Consider the following 20,759-nt stretch of genomic DNA (forward strand, 5'->3'; position numbering starts at 1 on the left):
CTGGGTGCTAGGGGTGCTCCTTGCTACTGGGGTATCATTGCTTCCAGGCCTTCTCAGCTAACAGAGCAAGGAAATATATATGTGTGTGGTAACCTAAGTATATGGACATATCCATAAATATTTATCTATGTATCTATCTGTATCTATATTAAGCAAGACATGTGTTCATAGCAATGTCTCCAACTGCAATCTATCACCAAATAGATCATTCTAACTTCTTTCCCTTGCTTGTCTATAACTTCTTACTCCAAGAGTTAGAAATCTACCGACCATCTGTCATGTATTTTCTTAATTGTTCAGTTCCAGAATATGTGGGTAGTGGTTTTATAATTGTTAACACATTCCTTCACAAACAACTTTATACCTTCACAAAACTTTATACCATACTTTCATGAGAACAACTTTACAGTACAGTGCACACATTCAGCTCATTTTTGCCCTTAGTCAAACATCTGCCACTCATTTTCAAAGTTACTGGTGTCAGCATCTTTTTCCTCCAACCCCCTCCGTGAGGGTGTTTCATACCTTTGTAATATAGTTAGATTCTTTTGATGCAATCTGCATTCCATTCTAGGATCCCCCAACCTAATAAATGATTATTTTAAAAATTGCATACACTAAGGTTCACTCTTGCTGCTGTAAAATTCAATGTCTTGACAAATACATAGTGTCATTGTCCACTAGAATAATTTCACCACCCTAAAAAAAATTCCCTGTTTCACAGACTCAACCCTCTCTCCACCCTAAACCACTGATCTGTTTGCCATCTCTGTAGTTTCGTCTTTCCCAGAATGTCGTATTTATATATGGGGAATTGTGCAGTATGTAACCTTTTAAGAGTAGCTTCTTTCACTTAGACATATGCATTTTGTAGTTTTGTCTTTCCCAGAATGCCATATTTACATATGAGGAATTGTGCAGTATTTAGCCTTTTAAGATTAGCTTCTTTCACTTAGACATATGCATTGAATGTTCTTCCATGGCCTTTAAGCTTGATAGCTTATTCTTTTTGATCACTGAATGGCATTCTATCCTATGGATGCTTTACAGTTTTTCAAATCACCTACTGAAAGGTATCTTGCTTCCTTCAACTTTGAGGCAATCATAAATAAAGCTTCTATAATAATTTATGGGTAGGTTTTGGTGTGGACATAAGTTTTCATATCAATTGGATAACTACTAGGAGTACAATTGCTGGATCATATGGTAAGATTACGTTTAATTTTGTAAGAAACTGCCCAACTGTCCTCCAAAGTAACTGTATCGTTTTGCATTCTCACAAGCAATAAATGAGTCTCCTTTGCTCTACATCTTCACCAGCAATTGCTATTGTCAGTTTTTTAGATTTTAGCCATTTTTATGGCCTCCCAAAGTGCTGGGATTACAGGTGTGAGCCACTGCACCTGGCCTTTTGCCCATTTTTATATTGGGTTGTTTATTTTATATTTTTGAGTTTTAACAGTTCTTTATATTTTGGATACAAGTCCTTTATCAGATATATATTTGACATGCATTTTCTCCCAGCCAGTGGCTTATCTTTCCATTCTCTTAAGAGTGTCTTTTGCAGAATAAAATTTAATTTTAATAAAGTTCAACTTATCTACTTTTTTCTTTCATGGATCATGCTTTTGATATTGTTTCAATATTTTTCTGAAAACTCATCACCAATCCAAGGTCACATAGATTTTCTTGTATATTTTCTAAGTTTTATAATTTTGCAGTATTTAACTTAGGCCTATGATTCATTTTGAATTAATTTTTGTATAAGGTGTAAAGTCTATTTTTATTCTTTGTTTGTTATGCATATGTACATACAAGTGTTCCAGCATCATTTGTTAAAGAGACTATTCTTTTGCCAGTGAATTGACTTTGCCCCTGGATTTTTTTTTTTAAATCATTTTACTCTATGTATTAGTCCACATTCATGCTGCTAATAAAGACATAACTGAGACTGAGTAGTTTATAAAGAAAAAGAGGTTTAATGGACTCACAGTTCCACATGGCTGGGGAGGCCTCACAATCATGGCAGAAGGCAAAGGAGGAGCAAAGGCACATCTTACATGGCAGCAGGCAAGAGCAAATGAGTGCCAGCAGGGGAAATGCCAGACACTTACTTATACAACTATCAGATCTTGTGAGAACTCACTCACTATCATGAGAATGGCATGGGGGAAACTGCCCTCATGATTCAATTATCTCCATCTGGCTCCACCCTTGACACATGGGGATTATTACAATTCAAGGTGAGATTTGGGTGGGGACACAGAACCAAACTGTATCACTGTATCTGGGGAGCTCTGTTTCTGGATTCTGTATTCTATCCCATTGATATACATGTCTATTCTTTGGCTAGTATCATGCTGCTTTGATTACTGTAGTTTTATAGTAAGTCTTGAAATTGGAATGTTGAGTCCTCCAACTTTGATCTTCTTTTGTTTTGCATTGGCTATTCTAGATCTTCTGTTTTTCCATATGAATTTTAGAAGCAGTTTGCCAATATCGATAGAATAGCTTACTGAGATTTTCACTGGGATTGGGATTGCATTTAATCTATAGATCAAGTTGTGAAGAATTTACATTTCAACAATATTGAGTTTTCCAGTCCATGAATATGGAATATTTCTCTATTTATTAGATCTTCTTTGATTTCTTTCACCATTGTTTGCAGTTTCATACATAGAGATCAGATACATATTTTGTTAGATTTATACCTAAGTATTTCATTTTTTGGTGTTATTAAGGGGCATTGTTTTCTTATTTTCAGTTCCCAATTGCTTGTTACAGAGAAGTTGCCAAGAAGAATATGATTTTTTTATCTTTGTTTTTTTGTCAGCAATCTTGCTATATTTGTTTAATAGATACTAGTCCCTTGTCAAATATGTGGTTTTCAAATATTTTTTCCTGGTCTATAGCTTGTCTTTTCATTCTCTTAAAACTTTCACATAGCAAAAGTTTTTAGTTTTGATGAAATCCAATTTATCACTTTTTTCTTTTATGAATCATGTTTTTCATGTCAAGTCTAATAACTCTTTACCTAGCCCTAGTTCGCAAAGATTTCCTATTTTTTTTCAAAAAGTGTCATAATTTTTAATTTTAATTTAAGAGCATGATCCATTTTGATTAATTTTTATATAAATTAAATAAGGGTTAGTTTAAGGGGTTTCTTTTTTTTTTGCCTATATATGTCCACTTGTCTACTATTTGTTGAAAAGGCTATACTTTCCCCATTGAATTGCTTTTGTACCTTTGTCAAAAGTCAATCGGGCATATTTGTGTGCATCAATTTTTGTGTTCTCTATTCTGTTTCATTGATCTATATATGCCTATCCCTCCCCCAATGCCACACAGTCTTAGCTATGTAAGGAATCCTGAAATTGGGTAGACTAATTTCTTTTAATCAATCTAAATTGGGTAGACTAAATTCTTTCAAGAATTTCATCTCTTTTTAAAAATGTTTTTGGCTATTCTAGTTTTTTTGCTTTTTCATATAAATGTAGAATAAGCTTATCTATAGCTACAAAAAAAATCTTGTTGAGATTTTGGTAGGAATCTCATTAAACCTGTTTACTAGTTTCCTATTACTGCTTTAACAAATTCTCACAGACCTACTGGCTTAAAACAACATGAGTTTATTCTCTTACACTTCTGGTGGTGAGAAGTCTTCAGACATATTGGACTGAAGTTAAGGTATGGACAGGGCTGGTTTCTTTTGGAGGCTCTGAGGGAAGAATCTGTTTCCTTGCCTCTTCTGGTTTCTAGTGGCCGTCTGCATGGCTTGGCTTAGGACTCCTTCCTCCATCTTCAAAGTCCATTGCTCCAACCTTTTGCTTCATTTTCACCTCCCACTTGCACTTCTGCGTCAACTATCCCTCTGGTTCCCTCTTATAAGGACACTTGTGATTACATTTTAGACGCCCAAAATAATCTAGGATAGTCTCCCAACCTCAACATCCTTAGCTTAATCACAAGTGCACAGTTCCGTTTTTTTGTTTTTTGTTTTTTGTTTTCTGAGACAGAGTTTCCCTCTTGTTGCCCAGGTTGGAGTGCAACGGTGCAATCTCGGCTCACTACAACCTCTGCCTCCACGGTTCAAGTGATTCTCCTGCCTCACCCTCCCAAGTAGCTGGGATTACAGACATGTGCCACTATGCCTGGCTAAATTTTTGTATGTTTAGTAGAGACGGGGTTTCACCATGTTGGACAGTCTGGTCTCGAACTCCTGATCTCAGGTGATCCGCCCACCTCGGCCTCCCAAAATGCTGGGATTACAGATGTGAGCTACCATGCCCAGTCCAGTTCCTTTATATAAGATAGCATTCAGAGGTTCCAAGGATTATGACCTGAATATATTCACAGGTTTTACTCAATCTACTATAAACTGTGTATCAATGTGGGGAGAATTGACATTTTAATTATTTTAGCTCTTCCGATTCATAAACATGGTATATCTCTCCATTTATTTAGGTCTTCTTTGACTTCTTTTGTTAGCATTTTGTAGTTTTCAGCATGCAAGTTCTATATATTTTGTTGTATTTACCCTAAAGTGTTTCCTGCTTGTTAGTGATTATAACTGTATTGTATTTTTAATTGAGGTGTCCACATTTTCATGGCTAGAATATATAAATACACTTGATTTTCGTACATTGGTTTGTCTTCTATCCTGCAACCTTGCTGAGCTTGCTTATTAGCTAAATAGTTTATTAATATGATTAGTTTAGGAGTTTTTGTGGATTTTGGGGGGACTTTCTACATAGATCATCATATTATCTACAAATAGGAACAGTTTTATGTCGTCACCTCTACTCTGTACGCCTTTCATTTTATTTTCTCGCCTTATTGCATTGAATACAATTTCCACTACTGTGTTAAATGGGAGTTGAGAGATGGGACATTCTTGCCTTGTTCTTAATCTTAGAAAGAAAACATTCAGGTGGGGCACAGTGGCTTATGCCTATAATCCCAGCACTTTGGGAGGCAGAGGCAGGTGGATCACCTGAGGTCAGGAGTTCAAGACCAGCCTGGCCAACATGATGAAACCTCATCTCCACTAAAATACAAAAATTAGCTAGGCCTGGTGGTGGGCCCCTGTAATCCCAGCTACTTGGGAGTCTGAGCAGGAGAATCACTTCAACTCAGGAGGCGGAGGTTGCAGTGAGCCAAGATGGAGCCGCTACACGCCAGCCTGGGCAATAAAAAAAAAAAAAGTAAGAAAACATTCACTCTTTCACTATTAAGTATATTGTTAGCTGTAGGGTTTCTGTAGATGCTCTTTATCAAGTAGAAATTCTCCTCTATTTGCATTTTTCTGAGAGTTTTTGTTATGATTCAGTTTTGAATTTTTAGAAAGTATTTTCTTCACCAATTGATTTAATAGTTTTTTTAAAAGCATATTAGTATGATAGGTTACATTCATTGATTTTGAAATATTTAAGCAGCTTTAATTTACTGAAGTAAACTTTACTTGCTCATGGCATATATTTTTATATGTTGCCAAATTCTATTTGCTAATATTTTGATAAGATGTTTTGCGTCTATATGGGTCTGTATTTTTCTTTTTTTGTACTGCCTTTTTCTGTTTTTTTGTACCAGAATAATTCTAGCTTCATAAGATGAATTGAGAAGTATTCCCTTTTCTTCTATTTTTTGAAAGAGATTGCATAGAGTTAGTGTTAATTCTTTAAACATTTGGTGTAATTTTTCAGCGAAACCACCTGGGCCTTGAGATTTTATCTTTGGGGTGTTTTAAAATTATTAATTCAATTCCTTTATAGTTAAATGGATATTTAATGATCTATTTATTTTGAATGAGTGGTGGTAGTTTGTGCCTTTCAGTAAGTTGATCCATTCATTTAAGTTGTCAGATTTATTTATTTTAGTATCACCTCATTATCCTTTTGATAGCTGTAAGTTCTCTAGTGATCTTCCATGCCATTTCCGGCATTGGCAAATTGTGTCCACTCTCTTTTTTCTTTGTCAGTCTTCATACCAGCTTGTCAATTTTATCGAACATTTCAAAGAACCATCCTTTAGTTTCATTGATTTTCTCTCTTTTCTTTTCAATTTTATTGATTGATGCTCTTATCTTTATTATTTCTTTTTTTTCCTGGTTTTGTGTTAATTTTTCTCTTCTTTTCCTAGATTCCTGCGGTGGGAGATTAGACTATTGATTTCAGGCTTTTTCTCTGTTCTAACTTAAGCACTTAGTAATACGCATTTCCTTGTCAGCGCTATTTTAGTTGTATGCCACAAATATTTTTACATTGTATTTTCACTTTCGTTCAGTTTAATGTATTTTTTAAATTCCCTGGAGATTTTCTCTGTTATCTGTGGTTATTTAGACGTGTATTGTCTAGTTACCAAATGTTTGGAGATTTTCCTGTTATCTTTCTGTTACTAATTTCTAATTTGATTTCATTTTAGTCAGAAGTACACTCGGTACAATTTAAAATATTTTTTAAATTTTGAGATTTGTTTTATAGCCCAGGATATAGTCTATCTTAGTATATTTCTGTGGATGCTTGAGGAAAATGTATATTGTGCTATTTGGGGGCAGAGTGTTCTATAAATGTCAATTCAATCCTATTGGTTGATGACGTTATTGAGGTTTTCTGTATCCTCGCCAGTTTTCTGTCTTGTTATTCTGTCAATTATTGAAGGAAGTGTTGGGGAAGTTTCCAATTATAATTACAGATTTATATATTTGTTTTCATTCTATGTATTTTTTTCTTCACATATTTGACATATTTCTCTATTGTTTGGTGCATACCTTAGGATTGCTATGTCTTCTTGGTGGACTGAGCTTTTAATCATTATGTAATATCTCTGTTTCTGGTAGTTTGCCTTGCTTTGAAATCTACTTTATCTGATGTTACTATATAGCTAATAGTGATTTATTTTGATTTATATTTGTATAATATATTTTTTCTTTATTTTAATTTTAATCTGCCTCTATTGTTATAGCTGAAGTGAGTTTCTTTTAGACAGCACATATAGCAATTTTTAAAATTCAATCTGCCAATCTGTGTCTTTTAATGGAGTATTTAGGCCTTTACATTTAGTGTAATTTTTGCTATGTTAGGGCTTAAGTCTAGTTTTTTGTTTTTGTTTTCTGTTTACTCTGTTTTTTATTTGTTTTCTTTTCCCGCTTTCCTGTCAGGCTACTTGAACATTTTTTAGAATTCCACTTTGATTCATCTATCATATTTTTGAGTGCATTTCTTCGTTTAGCGTTTTCAGTGATTATTCTAGGCATTAGATTATATATACATAACATCACAGTGTACTACATATTGCCAGTTTAAGTAAAGTGCAGAAATCTTACTTCCCTTATGTCCTTTTATCTTCCCCCATTTAATAACTGTCTTAAATGTATCTTCTAATAACTATATCAGTCATCAAACATAATTTAGGAAACTTAAGAAAAGAAAATATATTTTATTTATCACATTTTTCTCTTTCCATTGTTCTTTCTTCCTTTCTGATACTTCAAGATTCTGTTTTCTTTTTTTAAGGATTTCCTTACTTGTTGGAGAATCTCCTTTAGCCATTCTTTTAGAGCAGGTCTGATGACAGCAAATTATCTTTATTTTTCTTCATCTGAAAATATCTTAATTTTTCCTTCATACCTTAACATTTTCATCAGATATAAGATTCTGGGCTAATAGTTCTTCTATTTCAGCCTTTGAAAAATGTTGTGCCGCTTCCTTCTTGCATCCATGGTTTCTGGTGAAAAATCTACTGACATTTGAATCACTTTTCCTCTATAGGCAAGATGTCACTCCTCTCTTGCTGCTTGTAAGAGTTTTGTTTTGTTTTTAGAATGACGACATGATGTGTCTTGGTGTGGATTCCTTCAGGTATATCCAGTTGAGGGTTTGCTTGACTTCCTCAATCTGTTAGTTTATGTCTTTGGCTAAATTTGGGGAATTCTGAATCATTATTTCTTCGAGTACTTTTTCAGCACCACTTTCTTTGTCTTCTCCCTGTGGGACTCTGATGACCCTGATGTTAGATCTTTTATTATAGTCCTCCAAGTTTGTGAGCGTCTGTTTATTTATTTATTTTTCTAGCCTATTTTCTTTTAGTTGTTCAGATTGGGGAACTTCTGTTCTAACTTCAACTACTGATTTTTTTCCTTTGTCTCCTCCATTCCGGTGTTGAGCCCATTCACTGAGTTTTTAATTTTTGGTTATTGCATTATTTCAACCTTCAAATTTCCATTTGGTTCTTCTTTATGCCTTCTTTTTTGTGTAAACTTTCTTTTTCTGAAACTTTTAATTTTTTTTCATTTGTTTCAAATTTGTTTATATTTGCTAGTGAAGCTTTTTTTGTCATGGCTGCTTTAAAATCTTTTTCAGATAATTCTAACATCTTTCTAAAGTTGGTGTGGGTGTCTATTGATTGTCCTTTTTCATTCAGACTGTGAGTTTCCTGGTTCTTAGTATGATGAGTAATTTTTTTATTGAAGCCTGGACTTTTTTGGGCATATAAAACCCTGGATCTTTTTTTTTTTTTTTTTGAGATGGCGTTTCGCTTATGTTTCCCAGGCTGAAGTGCAATGGCGCGATCTTGGCTCACCGCAACCTCCGCCTCCCAGGTTCAAGCGATTCTCCTGCCTCAGCCTCCCAAGTAGCTGGGATTACAGGCATGTGCCACCACACCCAGCTAATTTTGTATTTTTAGTAGAAACAGGGTTTCTCCGTGTTGGTCAGGCTGGTCTCAAACTCCCAACCTCGGGTGATCCACCTGCCTCAGCCTCCCAAAGTGCTGGGATTACAGGCATGAGCCACCACGCCTGGCCTAAAACCCTGGACCTTATTTAAACCTTCTGTTTTAGCTGGCTTTCTGTGGCAATGCTCCAACAGGGGAAAAAGAGGGGCACTACTTATTACTGATTGGTGGGGGCAGAAGTCCAAGTTCTCCGCATGATGTCCAATGACACTATGAGAATGGGGAGAGGCAGGAGGCTCACTACTCACTATCGTGGAAGTCCCAGCTCCCAACTCAGTCCTCTCTGACACCACCCCAGTCGGGGTTTAGGGCTCATTGCAGCCTTGCAAGAGTGAAGTCTGGGCATCCTATCTGGCCTTTATTTGTGTTGGGCGGTGGGGTGGGGGTGGGGGGGCAAAGTGTTTTCTGTGCTGTTTGCCTGGAATAGAGCAGTCATTGTCTAAAAGTATCCTGTTTTGCTAATCTGCCCTTTTCCTGGTCCTTTAGCTAGAGAGAGCAGGCTTTTGTTGGGGCTTTTTTTTTTTTCCCTGTGCCTGGGTTTCTGCCTTCTTCAGCTCCAAGACAGGGATATATGAGAGAAAAAGATAACCCAGCGAACTCACCACTGTTTTTTCCTTAGCCCGTCATGTCCCCAGCTGGTCTGCCTTCTTCTCCATCTTTCAGAGTCTTCTTATATTTGTTTTGTAGATAATGTGCATGGTCTTTAGTTGTACTTAGAGGGTGGAAAAGTGGATGACTTAGGGAAAAGTGGATGACTCTATCTTCCTGGAAGCAGAAGTCCTAGTGAGTAATTTTTGTCCCATTATTTATTTTATGATTATAAAAATATACCTATTCTTCAGAGAAAACTTAAAAATTGTAGAGAACGTTTTTAAAAATCGTCTATGATTCCTATGTTCACTGCTAGCATTTTCTTTTATTTCTAGTTTTTAAAAATTCATGTATAAATTGTAGATCTCTTTTCCTAAAACTAAGGATTACTGGCAATTTTCATTTGTATATTATATTAACATAACATACTATGAGTATTTTTCTTACAAATATTCTCTGAAAACATAGTTTTAGTAACTGCGTACTATTACCATTATGACTAGATTTAACCACTGCCCTATATTGGACATTGTTTGTAATTGGAAATTACATTGGAAATAGTTTGTAATTCTCTGATTCTCTAAATAATGTTATAATAATAAATATGCTTATAGATATATCTGGATTGCAGTTCAGATTATTTCCCCAGGACAGACTCGTAGAAAGTAAAAAGACTGGTGCCATTTTAGATTTCCTTACGCACACTGCCATTGTGATTTCTACAAAGGCCCAGCGTAGGTACTATCCACCAGTGCCAACTCTGAGTGTTATCACTAAAATCTGCGTGGATAAGGACTTCTCAGGAAGACTAAAGCCACTTTGATTTTATGGAATAATAGAATTTGAGAGCTTGGGAGGACAGTAGAAGTCACAGTACCTACCACTATGATTTTATTTACTTATTCATATTTTAAAGATGGGGTCTTGCTCTGTTGCCCAGGTGGAGCACAGTGGCATGATCATAGCTCACTGCAGCCTCAACCTCCTGGGCTCAAGGGATCCTCCCACCTCAGCCTCCTAAGTTGCTGGGACTACAGGCATGTACTACCACATCTGGCTAATGCTGTGTTTTTATAGATGAGAAGAAAAGTAACCAGAGAGGTACATGTAAAGGAACCAAGATTTTTCTAGCCTGGAGCCTTGCTGTGGCCTTGAAGAGGGCGGACACCACCTAGCCTTGGAGCACTACCTGAATCCTTGCTTCCCCTGATTAAAAAAAGAAGAAAGAAAGAAAGAAAGAAAGAAAGAAAGAAAGAAAGAAAGAAAGAAAGAAAGAAAGAAAGAAGCAGGTCCTGTATTTGTAACTAACCTGGCAGGAGGAGTCACAGTACTGTGAGAAGGGGAGGGCGACACTGCCTTTGCACCACCAAGAAACCTGAAGATCTGTTTCATAAAGCAGTTATAACCTGTGACAAATTCTTAATATTAGCCTCACTTCCCCATTCTTTTGAAACGCACTTGAAAAGGGGGTTAGGGAGTAGTGGAGGGATCCCGGGATTTGGGTCAGAGTTCTCTCTTCTACTCCTACAGGGACAAGACACAGATCCCTTCTGAGCTCCGAGTTTTACCTTTACAAGGAGAAGAAGGCTGGCTGAGATGCCTCTGGGGCTGCCTCCAGCTTCAGGGACCTGTTGTCCTGCTGTGGTTAGAAGAACCCAGCAGCCCACACCATTGCTGTGTGGCTCCACAAAGCCACACGGCCTCCTCCATGCCCTGGTCCGCAGGGCCTCACCCACAGAGCCCATACCTGCTCTCACCTCTAACCCCAGGGCACATCAAACCTACCTGTTGACAAAATTACAACCCATTTGGCTGTAGGTCTCATTGGCTTTTATGCATGATTCATGAACCAGGGCAGCCTCCCTTCTATTAAACAGAATGAGAGATCTCACTGGGCAAGAGCAGAACAGTGGGTTTGGTAAGGTGGGAACAGGGAAACAAGAAAAAAGCTGACTGGTTAACATGAGGATACTTGTTTTGGAAGGTTTGGAGAACGTAACTTCCTTATTATGCTGACTCAGTAGACTGGAATCTCCTGTTTTCAGGAAAAACTGGTCTGTTTTGGGCCCTATCTGCTTCCTTCAAGTTTCAGTTTGATGATGTGACATTTGGCATGAGTGATTCCATTTTCATTTGGCCTGGTCTGTTGGGGCCTAGGGCAGGAGTTCAGTCTGAAGCGGTGGACTCTCATCATCTTTGTTTAATGCCAGGTTTCTCTAACCCATTTTCAGAGGTGGAATCACAGCCTTTGAAGGGACCAGAGGGGTACTGGGTGATCTTGGAGCACAGGAAGCATATTCCTGGTGTCTCAGGGCCCAGTGACTTTCATGGAGCCCTCCGGGCCCCAGTGGGCTGCGCACTGATGGATGAAGTGTTTCTGACAGGGCCCACGTCCAGTCAGTGCATTCGCAGCTCCCACCGCCGCAGGGTCTGGGTCCCGGCCTCTGGCCAGTGTGCCTGTGCGTGACACATTGCAGCCGTGTTTTCCAAGTGAGTTCAGTGGTACTGACAGGATCCACATTTCCAGTCCGCAGCCAGCCACACACACAATATTATCTGTGAATGGAAACCATCACTGTAGATTTCTGCTTGGGTTTTGGCAGCTGCCCCTGATGGGAGAGTGCATGTCACAGACCTAACTGAAGTCAGAGTCCCCTCTGCACAGACAGCAGGGCTTGGACAGACCATGAGTAATGAGCCACGTTCTCAAAGCACCCGGGAGTCTGCACTTCCTGCAGAGAGACATTCTGGTGAGGAATCAGCAACGCTTTCCATGGGGGCAGTTTTACCAAGCCTGTCATGGGGACAGGGCTGTGTAGGCTGGACTAGAAGGGTGCTGGGATTATGGAAGTGTCTGGATGGTTCTGGAAAAATCTAGTAGCCATATAAAAGGAAAAAAAAAAAAGTAGGGTGTGGGAGTGGCAATGTGGAATTTCTTGGAAATAAAGAGAAAGAAAATAACAAGCCTGTTCTCTTGGCCTTGACCTCTCGCTGTACCCCAGGCTACCGACTAGACTGCTCCACCGGCTCTCTGATGTCACCTCAGACTCAACTTATCCAAAACTGAGGTCATCCTCCCCCAGACTGGCTCCTTGTCCTAATTCTGTCAGCAAAACCACACTTCCAGACACCCAGAGCCTGCCTTTGGGGAAGCCTTTGGTTTTTTTTTTTTCCTTCCTATTGAATCTGTCCCCAGCCCTGTTGGTGATTATTGGTCTCCGGGTGTCTCTTTCTCTGACCTTTCCGAGTCATGATTTCAAAGTCATTGCTCACAAAAGTGAACAGAATTAAAGTAACCATAAAAGAAAAGGAATTTCAAAAAGGAGAACTAAACCCAAAATTGGAATAAACTGGAGGATGCCCCATTGCTTCATCCTGTAGACACCAGCCCAGCCCAGGACAGCACCTACACGTCAGCACCGGTGCCTCCTGAGCCACGGCTGAGCCAAAGCCCACAGTCCACATCGTCTCTCAGGCTTGGAGCCTGCCTGCAGCCTGCCACGTCAAGTCCCATGTTTTGTGCCCACCTTCTGTGCCCAAGCCCCTGACCCAACCTTTCCTGCCATTCGCCATTCCTCTTTATTATGCGCTCACTCCATCCTCCAACCTGCCTCCTGAAATGCCCTTCCTTTGAGCTGAACTCTGTGAGTCTCCCAAAGCCCAGCTCAGCTGTGCAACTTCCGACTCGTGTGGCTCTTCCTGACTTGCTCCTGCTCTGAGAGTCTGTCGCACCCACAGCAAGGACATGGCCATGGTTACAAGCTCAGACCCCAGAACCAGAAGTCACCTGTATGCAGTAGCTGTGCGGTTTGGGCCAAGTCACTTAACACTTCAGAGCCTTCATTGTCTTATCTGTAAAATGGGACTAATCATAGTCCCCCAGACTTGTAAGGCTGTAGAGAGAATTGAATAGGATATTGCTCACAATGTGCTTAGTATAGTGCCTGGCAATGAATTAAGAATCATTCAACAAATTCTTGTTGTTGCTATACTTTTTCTTATTCTCCCATTTGAGCTTTTTCCTATTTGTCTGCTTTAATTTGTCTGCTTAATTACATTAAGGCCATCTTATCTACCCCATTAAGTTGTAAGGTCTTGAAGGGCAAAAGCAGTGATATCTTTCTAGTGTGTTCTGCCCTGGTGGGCACCTCCCTACACCAGACACACACGCACGTACACACGGGACACTGCTGGACAAATAACTGGGAGCAGAGTGAATAGCTGTGGGTTGTCAAACTTCTCAGCTATGTATGGAGAGGAGGAAAAAAATGTGCCCTTTGTTATCTCTAAGGAGGAAACATGGGCCCAAGAGAAAGAGGAAACGCTGCCAACCAGGATAGCTAGTGAAAGGGCCTTCCTAGGAGACACAGTTAAATCAACTGTTAACCTCAAGGAAGGGTAGACTAATGTGATTTGGCTTCAGGGAATTTATAAAATAGGTGACAGAAGAGCTGGTAGGGAAATGACAGCTTCCAATTCAGGATTTCAGACCCCATGTGAGAAGGAATTAAAGGAGTAGCATAAAAGATCTCAAACAGTAGAACTGATGTCAGACATTCGGTGATTTTATTTGATCCAGGAACAAAATAGATAAAGAATCCCTCCATTTTTGAGTCGAAATTCCAAAACCATTTCTCATCAAACAAAACCGAACTAAAAGGTAACGTCGAAGCAGAAACCAATAAAAGAGAATTAAGGACAGGAAAAATGAACCAAAATACTCTAAGATTCTTTTAGTATGTCACACTAAATTAAAAGACATGCAAAAACAGCCCTCAAATCCCTAACTGGCTTCCCAGTCTGGGAGTTACCAGAGTTTCTGCTTGTCCTATTGTTGTTTTAATCAAGCCCCAGGGCACTGATACTATCTCTTTTGGTTTATTCATTTCTTCCTTATTTGTTTTTCCTATCTTTAAAATGCACCATTGTGTAGAATCTGGGCATGGCTTCAAAGATTACCCCACAATTCAACAATGGTCTACACTATAGCCCAAGTCTCCCTCTCTCCTAGACTCCAACCTGTTGGAGACTCAGTCAGCGATTCATATCTCCTCCAGCTTCTTCTGTCAGCCACTGGGTTAGATCACAGTGAGTTAAAAACAATTAGAAAGGCACGTGAAAGACCAATGGTTTTGGTTTCCACCAGAGAAGAAGTAAAAGATGCCTCAAAGGAGAGGTCTGTCCACTAAAACACAAAACAAAATGACAGCAACAATAAAACAAAACAAATCAAGAATGCTAGAATCGCTCCACATAGTAGATGCTCAACATAGTAAATGTGTGTTTTTCAGCTAAACTTCGATTTTTGGTTTCAGTACCCAATAGAACATCAAGGTTGGTGTGAGATGGAAGTGGGCAGGTTGGCATTCTGGCTTGTACTATTGGTGCAAGTTACCGGTCAGACTGAGCCCATGAGCAGTGTAAGAAATAAAAGTGATTGTTCCAGCGTAGGCTGCTGGGTCACGCCTGCCTTTAAAGATATCAGCTTTCAAAACCGTGTTTTCTGCCATTATGATGAGAACTCAGTCACTGGTAGGGGCTGCTGCCACATTCCACTGTGCAGAAATGAGAATCAGATAGGCCACCTTCGTTTGCAGTGAAAACCTATGCAGGCAGGTATCCTTTCTTCTCTATGATGTTTTCTTTTTTCATTTCCTTTTTATTAAAAATTTTTTTGATTGACATAATTATACATCTTTATAGTGATGTTTTGATATATATAATGTATAGTGGTAATCAGCATATCCTTTAGGTCAAATATTTATCATTTCTTTTTGTTGGGAACATTCCATATCCTCCTCCTTCTAGCTATTGACACTATCCGTATCATCACTGTTAACTACAGTCATCCTACCGTGCTGAAGAACACTAGAACCTATTCCTCCTATCCAGCTGTTCTTTTGCCAATCCCTCCTTTCCCCTACCCTTCCCAGGCTCTAGTCTCCTGTGTTCTTTTTACTTCTATGAAATCAACTTTTTTTTTTAGCTTCCACATATGAGTGAGAACATGTTGTGTTTAACTTTCTGTTCTGGGCTTATTTCACTTAACGTAATGTCCTCCCTTTCCACACTTTTTGCTGCAAATGACAGTATTTCATTCCTCTTTATGACTGGATAGTATTTCATTGTGTATATATGACATACATTTTCTTCATTCATTTATCTATGTTGAACACTTAGCTGGTTTCCATATCTTAGCTACTGGGAATAGTGCTGCAATAAACATGGGGGTGAAATGTCTTAAAAGTGTTGATTTCCTTTCCTTTGATAAGTTCCCAGTAGTGGGGTTGCTGAAGCATGTGATAGTTCTATTTGTAGTTTTTTGAGGAGCCTCCATGCTGTTCCCCATAGTGGCTGTACCAGTTTACACTCCCACCAATGGCATACAAGAGTTCCCTTTTCTCTACATACTTAACAACGTTTTGTTTGTTTGTTTGTTTGTCTTTTTGATAATAGCCATCCTAACTTGGGTGAGATGATACCTAACTGTAGTTTTGACTTGCAATTCCCTGATGATTAGTGATGCTGAACATTTTTTCAAATTTGTTTCCATAGTTATTGGGGCACAGGTGGTATTTGGTTTTATGAGTAAGTTCTTTAGTGGTGATTTGTGAGATTTTGGTGCACCCACCACCCATGTATACAATGCACCATATTTGTAGTCTTTTATCCCTCGCCCTCCTCCCACTCTTCCCCTCAAGTCCCCAAAGTCCACTGACTCATTCGTATGCCTTTGCATCCTCATAGCTTAGCTCCCACATATCAGTGAGAACATACGATGTTTGGTTTTCCATTCCTGCATTACATCACTTAGAATAATAGTCTCCAGTCTCATCCAGATCACTGCAAATGCTGTTAATTCATTCCTGTTTATGGCTGCATAGTATTCCATCATATACATATTCCATCATATATATATATATATACACACACACACACACACACACTTACATACACACACACACACACACACACTTACACACACACACACATCACAGTTTCTTTATCTGCTGGTTGATTGATGGGCATTTGGGTTGGTTCCACAATTTTGCAATTGTGAATTATGCTGCTGTAAACATGTGTGTGCAAGTATCTTTGTCAAATATTGACTTTTCCTCTGGGTAGATACCCAGTAGTGGGATTGCTGGATCAAATGGTAGTTCTACTTTTAGTTCTTTAAGGAATCTCCACACTGTTTTCCATAGTGGCTGTACTAGTTTACATTCCTGCCAGCAGTGTAGAAGCGTTCCTTGTACACCACCTCCACGCCAAGGGTCTACTGTTTTTTGATTTTTTGATTATGGTCATTCTTGAAAGAGTAAGGTGGTATTGCATTGTGGTTTTGATTTGAGTTTCCCTGATCATTAGTGGTGTTGAGCATTTTTTCATATGTTTGTTAGCCATTTGTATATCTTCTTTTGAGGATTGTCTGTTCATGTCCTTAGCCCACTTTTTGATGGGATTATTTGTTTTTTTTCTTACTGATTTGTTTAAATTCATTGTAAATTCTGGATATTAGTCCTTTGTCAGATGTATAGATTGTGAAGATTTTCTCCCACTCTTTGGGTTGTCTGTTTACTCTGCTGACTGTTCCTTTTGCCGTGCAAAAGCTCTTTAGTTTAATTAGGCCCAGCTATTTATTTTTGTTTTTATTGCATTTGCTTTTGGGTTCTTGGTCATGAAATCCTTGCCTAAGCCAATGTCTAAAAGGTTTTTCCAATGTCACCTTCTAGAACTTTTTATAGTTTCAGGTCTTAGGTTTAAATCCTTAATCCATCTTGAGTTGATTTTTGTATAAGGTGAGAGATGAGGATCCAGTTTCATTCTCCTACATGTGGCTAGCCAATTATCCCAGCATCATTTGTTGAAAAGGGTGTCCTTTCCCCACTTTATGTTTTTGTTTGCTTTGTCGAAGATCAGTTGACTGTAAGTATTTGGGATTATTTTGGATTATTTCTGGGTTCTCTATTCTGTTCCATTGGTCTATGTGCTTATTTTTATACTACTACCACACTGTTTTGGTGACTATATCTTTATCGCATAGTTTAAAATCAGATAGTGTGATGCCTCAAGATTTGTTCTTTTTGCTTAGTCTTGCTTTGGCTATGCAAGTTCTTTTTTGGTTCCATGTGAATTTTATAATTGTTTTTTCTAAGTCTGTGAAGAATGATGATGGTATTTTGGTGGGGATTGCATTGAATTTGTAGACTGCTTTTGGCAGTATAGTCATTTTCACAATATTGATTCTACCCACCCATGAGCATGGGATATGTTTCCATTTGTTTGTGTTGTCTATGATTTCTTTCAGCAGTGTTTTGTAGTTTTTCTTGTAGAGGTCTTTCAACTCCTTTGTCAGGTATATTCCTAAGTATTTTATTTTATTTTATTTTTTGCAACTACTGTAAAAAGGGTTGAGTTCTTGATTTGATTCTCTGCTTGGTTGCTGTTGATGTATAGAAGAGTTACTGCTTTGTATACATTAATCTTGTATTGAGAAAGTTGCTGAATTATTTTATCAGTTCTAGGAGCTTTCTGGAGGAGTTGTTAGGGTTTTCAAGGTAAATGATCATATCGTCAGCAAACAGTGACAGTTTGACTTCCTCTTTACCGAGTTGGACGCCCTTTATTTCTTTCTCTTGTCTGATTGCTTTGACTAGGACTTTCAGTACTATATTGAAGACAAGTGGTGAGAGTAGGCATCCTAGTCTTGTTCCCATTCTCAGAGGGAATGCTTTGAACTTTTCCCCATTCAGTATTATGTTGGCTATGGGTTTGTCATAGATGGCTTTTATTATGTTAAGGTATGTCCCTTGTATGCCGATTTTCCTGAGGGTTTTAATGGTAAAGTGATGCTGGATTTTGTCGAATGTTTTTTCTGCATCTATTGACATGATCATGTGATTTTTGTTTTTAATTCTGTTTATGTGGTGTATCACATTTATTGACTTGCATATGTTAAACCATCCCTGCATCCCTGGTGTGAAACCCACTTGATCATGGTGGATTATCTTTTTGATATGTTGTTAGATTCAGTTAGCTGGTATTTTGTTAAGGATTTTAGCATCTATGTTCATCAAGGATATCGGTCTGCAGTTTTCTTTTTTGGTTATATCATTTCCTGGTTTTGGTATTAGGGTGATGGGAGCTTCATAGAATGAATTAGGGAGGGTTCCTTCTTTCTCTATCGTGTGGAATAGTGTCAAAAGGATTGGTACCAATTCTTCTTTGAATGTCTGGTAGAATTCTGCTGTGAATCCTTCTGGTCCTGGACTTTTTTTTGTTGGTAATTTTAAAATTACCATTTCAATCTTGCTGCTTGTTATTGGTCTGTTCAGGGTATCCAATTCCTCCTGATTTAAGCTAGGAGGGTTATATTTTTCCAGGAATTTATCCATCTCCTCTAGGTTTTCTAGTTATGTGTGTAAAGGTGTTCATAGTAGCCTCAAATCATCTTTTGTATTTCAGTGGTGTCAGTTGTAATATCTCCTGTTTCATTTCTTAGTGAGGTTATTTGGATTTTCTCTCTTCTTTTCTTGGTTAATCTTGCTAATGGTCTATCAATTTCATTTATGTTTTCAAAGAAACAGCTTTTTGTTCCATTTATCTTTTGTATTTTTTGTTTGTTTGTTTGTTTCAATTTCATGTAGTTCTGCTCTGATCTTGGTTATTTCCTTTCTTCTGCTGGGTTTGGGTTTGGTTTGTTTTTGTTTCTCTAGTTCCTTGAGATGTGACCTTAGATTGTCTGTTTGTGCTCTTTCAGACGTTTCAATGTAGGCGTTTAGGGCTATGAACTTTCCTCTTAGTACTGCCTTTGCTGAATCCCAGAGCTTTTGATAGGTTCTGTCATTATTGTCATTCAGTTTGAAGAACTTTTTAATTTCCATCTTGATTTCGTTTTTGACCCAGTGCTCTTTCAGGAGCAGGTTATTTAATTTCCATGTATTCGCATGGTTTTGAAAGTTCCTTTTGGAGTTGATTTCCAGTTTTATTCCACTGTGGTCTGAGAGAGTGCTTGATATAATTTCAATTTTCTTAAATTTATTGAGGCTCGTTTTATGGCCTATCATATGGTCTGTCTTGGAGAAAGTTCCATGTGCTGTTGAATTGAATGTATATTCTGCAGTTGTTGGATGAAATGTTCATATATATCTGTTAAGTCCATTTGTTCCAAGGTGTAGTTTAAATCCATTGTTTCTTTGTTGACTTTCTGTCTTAATGACCTGTCTAGTGCTGTCAGTGGAGTATTAAAGTCCCCCACTGTTATTGTGCTGCTATCTCATTTCTTAGGTCTATTAGTAATTGTTTTATGAATTTGGGAACTCCAGTGTTAAGTGCATATATGTTTAGGATTGTGATATTTTCATGTTGGACAAGGCCTTTTACCATTATATACTGTCCCTCTTTGTCTCTTTTAATTGCTGTTGCTTTAACATTTGTTTTGTCTGATACAAGAATGGTTAACCCTGCTCACTTTTGGTGTCCCTTTGTATGAATTGCCTTTTTCCACCCTTTTACTTTAAGTTTATGTGAGTCCTTACGTGTTAGGTGAGTTTCCTGAAGGCAGCAGATAGTTGGTTGGTGAGTTCTTATCCATTCTGTGGTTTTGTATCTTTTAAGTGGAGCATTTAGTCCATTTACACTCAGTGTTAGTATTGAAATGTGAGCTACCGATGCTTTCATCATGCTCTTTGTGCCTGTATACTTTGGTTTTGTTTTTTGTTTTTGCTTTTTAAAGTGCATTTCTGTTTTGTAGGTGCTGTGTGATTTATGCTTTAAAGAGGTTCTGTTTTGATGTGTTTCCAGGATTTGTTTCCAGATTTAGAGCTCCTTTCAGCAATTCTTATAGCAGTGGTTTGGTAATGGTGAATTCTCTCAGCATTTGTTTGTCTGAAAACAACTGTATCTTTCCTTCATATATGATGCTTAGTTTCACTGGATACAAAATTCTTGGCTGATAAATGTTTTGTTTGAGGAGGCTGAAGATAGGTCCCCAATCCCTTCTAGCTTGTAGGGTTTCTGCTGAGAAATCTGCTGTTAATCTGATAGGTTTTCCTTTATAGGTTACCTGGTGCTTCTGTCTCACAGCTCTTAAGATTCTTTCCCTCATCTTAACTTCAGACAACCTGACTACAATGTGCCTAGGTGAAGATCTTTTTTGTGATGAATTTCCCAGGTGTTCTGTGTGCTTCTTGTATTTGGCTGTCTAGGTCTGTCATAAGACTGGGGAAGTTTTCCTCAATTAATCCCCCAAATATGTTTTCTAGGTTTTTAGAATTCTCATCCTCCTCAGGAACACCGATTATTCTTGGGTTTGGTCGTTTAACATAATCCCAGACTTCTTGGAGGCTTTGTTTGTATTTTCTTATTCTTTTTTCTTTGTCTTTATTGGGCTGGGTTAATTCGAAGACCTTGTCTTCGAGCTCTGAATTTCTTTCTTT

The sequence above is a fragment of the Pan troglodytes genome, chromosome 5, assembly GCF_028858775.2.
Source record: "Pan troglodytes isolate AG18354 chromosome 5, NHGRI_mPanTro3-v2.0_pri, whole genome shotgun sequence".
NCBI lineage: Eukaryota > Metazoa > Chordata > Mammalia > Primates > Hominidae > Pan > Pan troglodytes.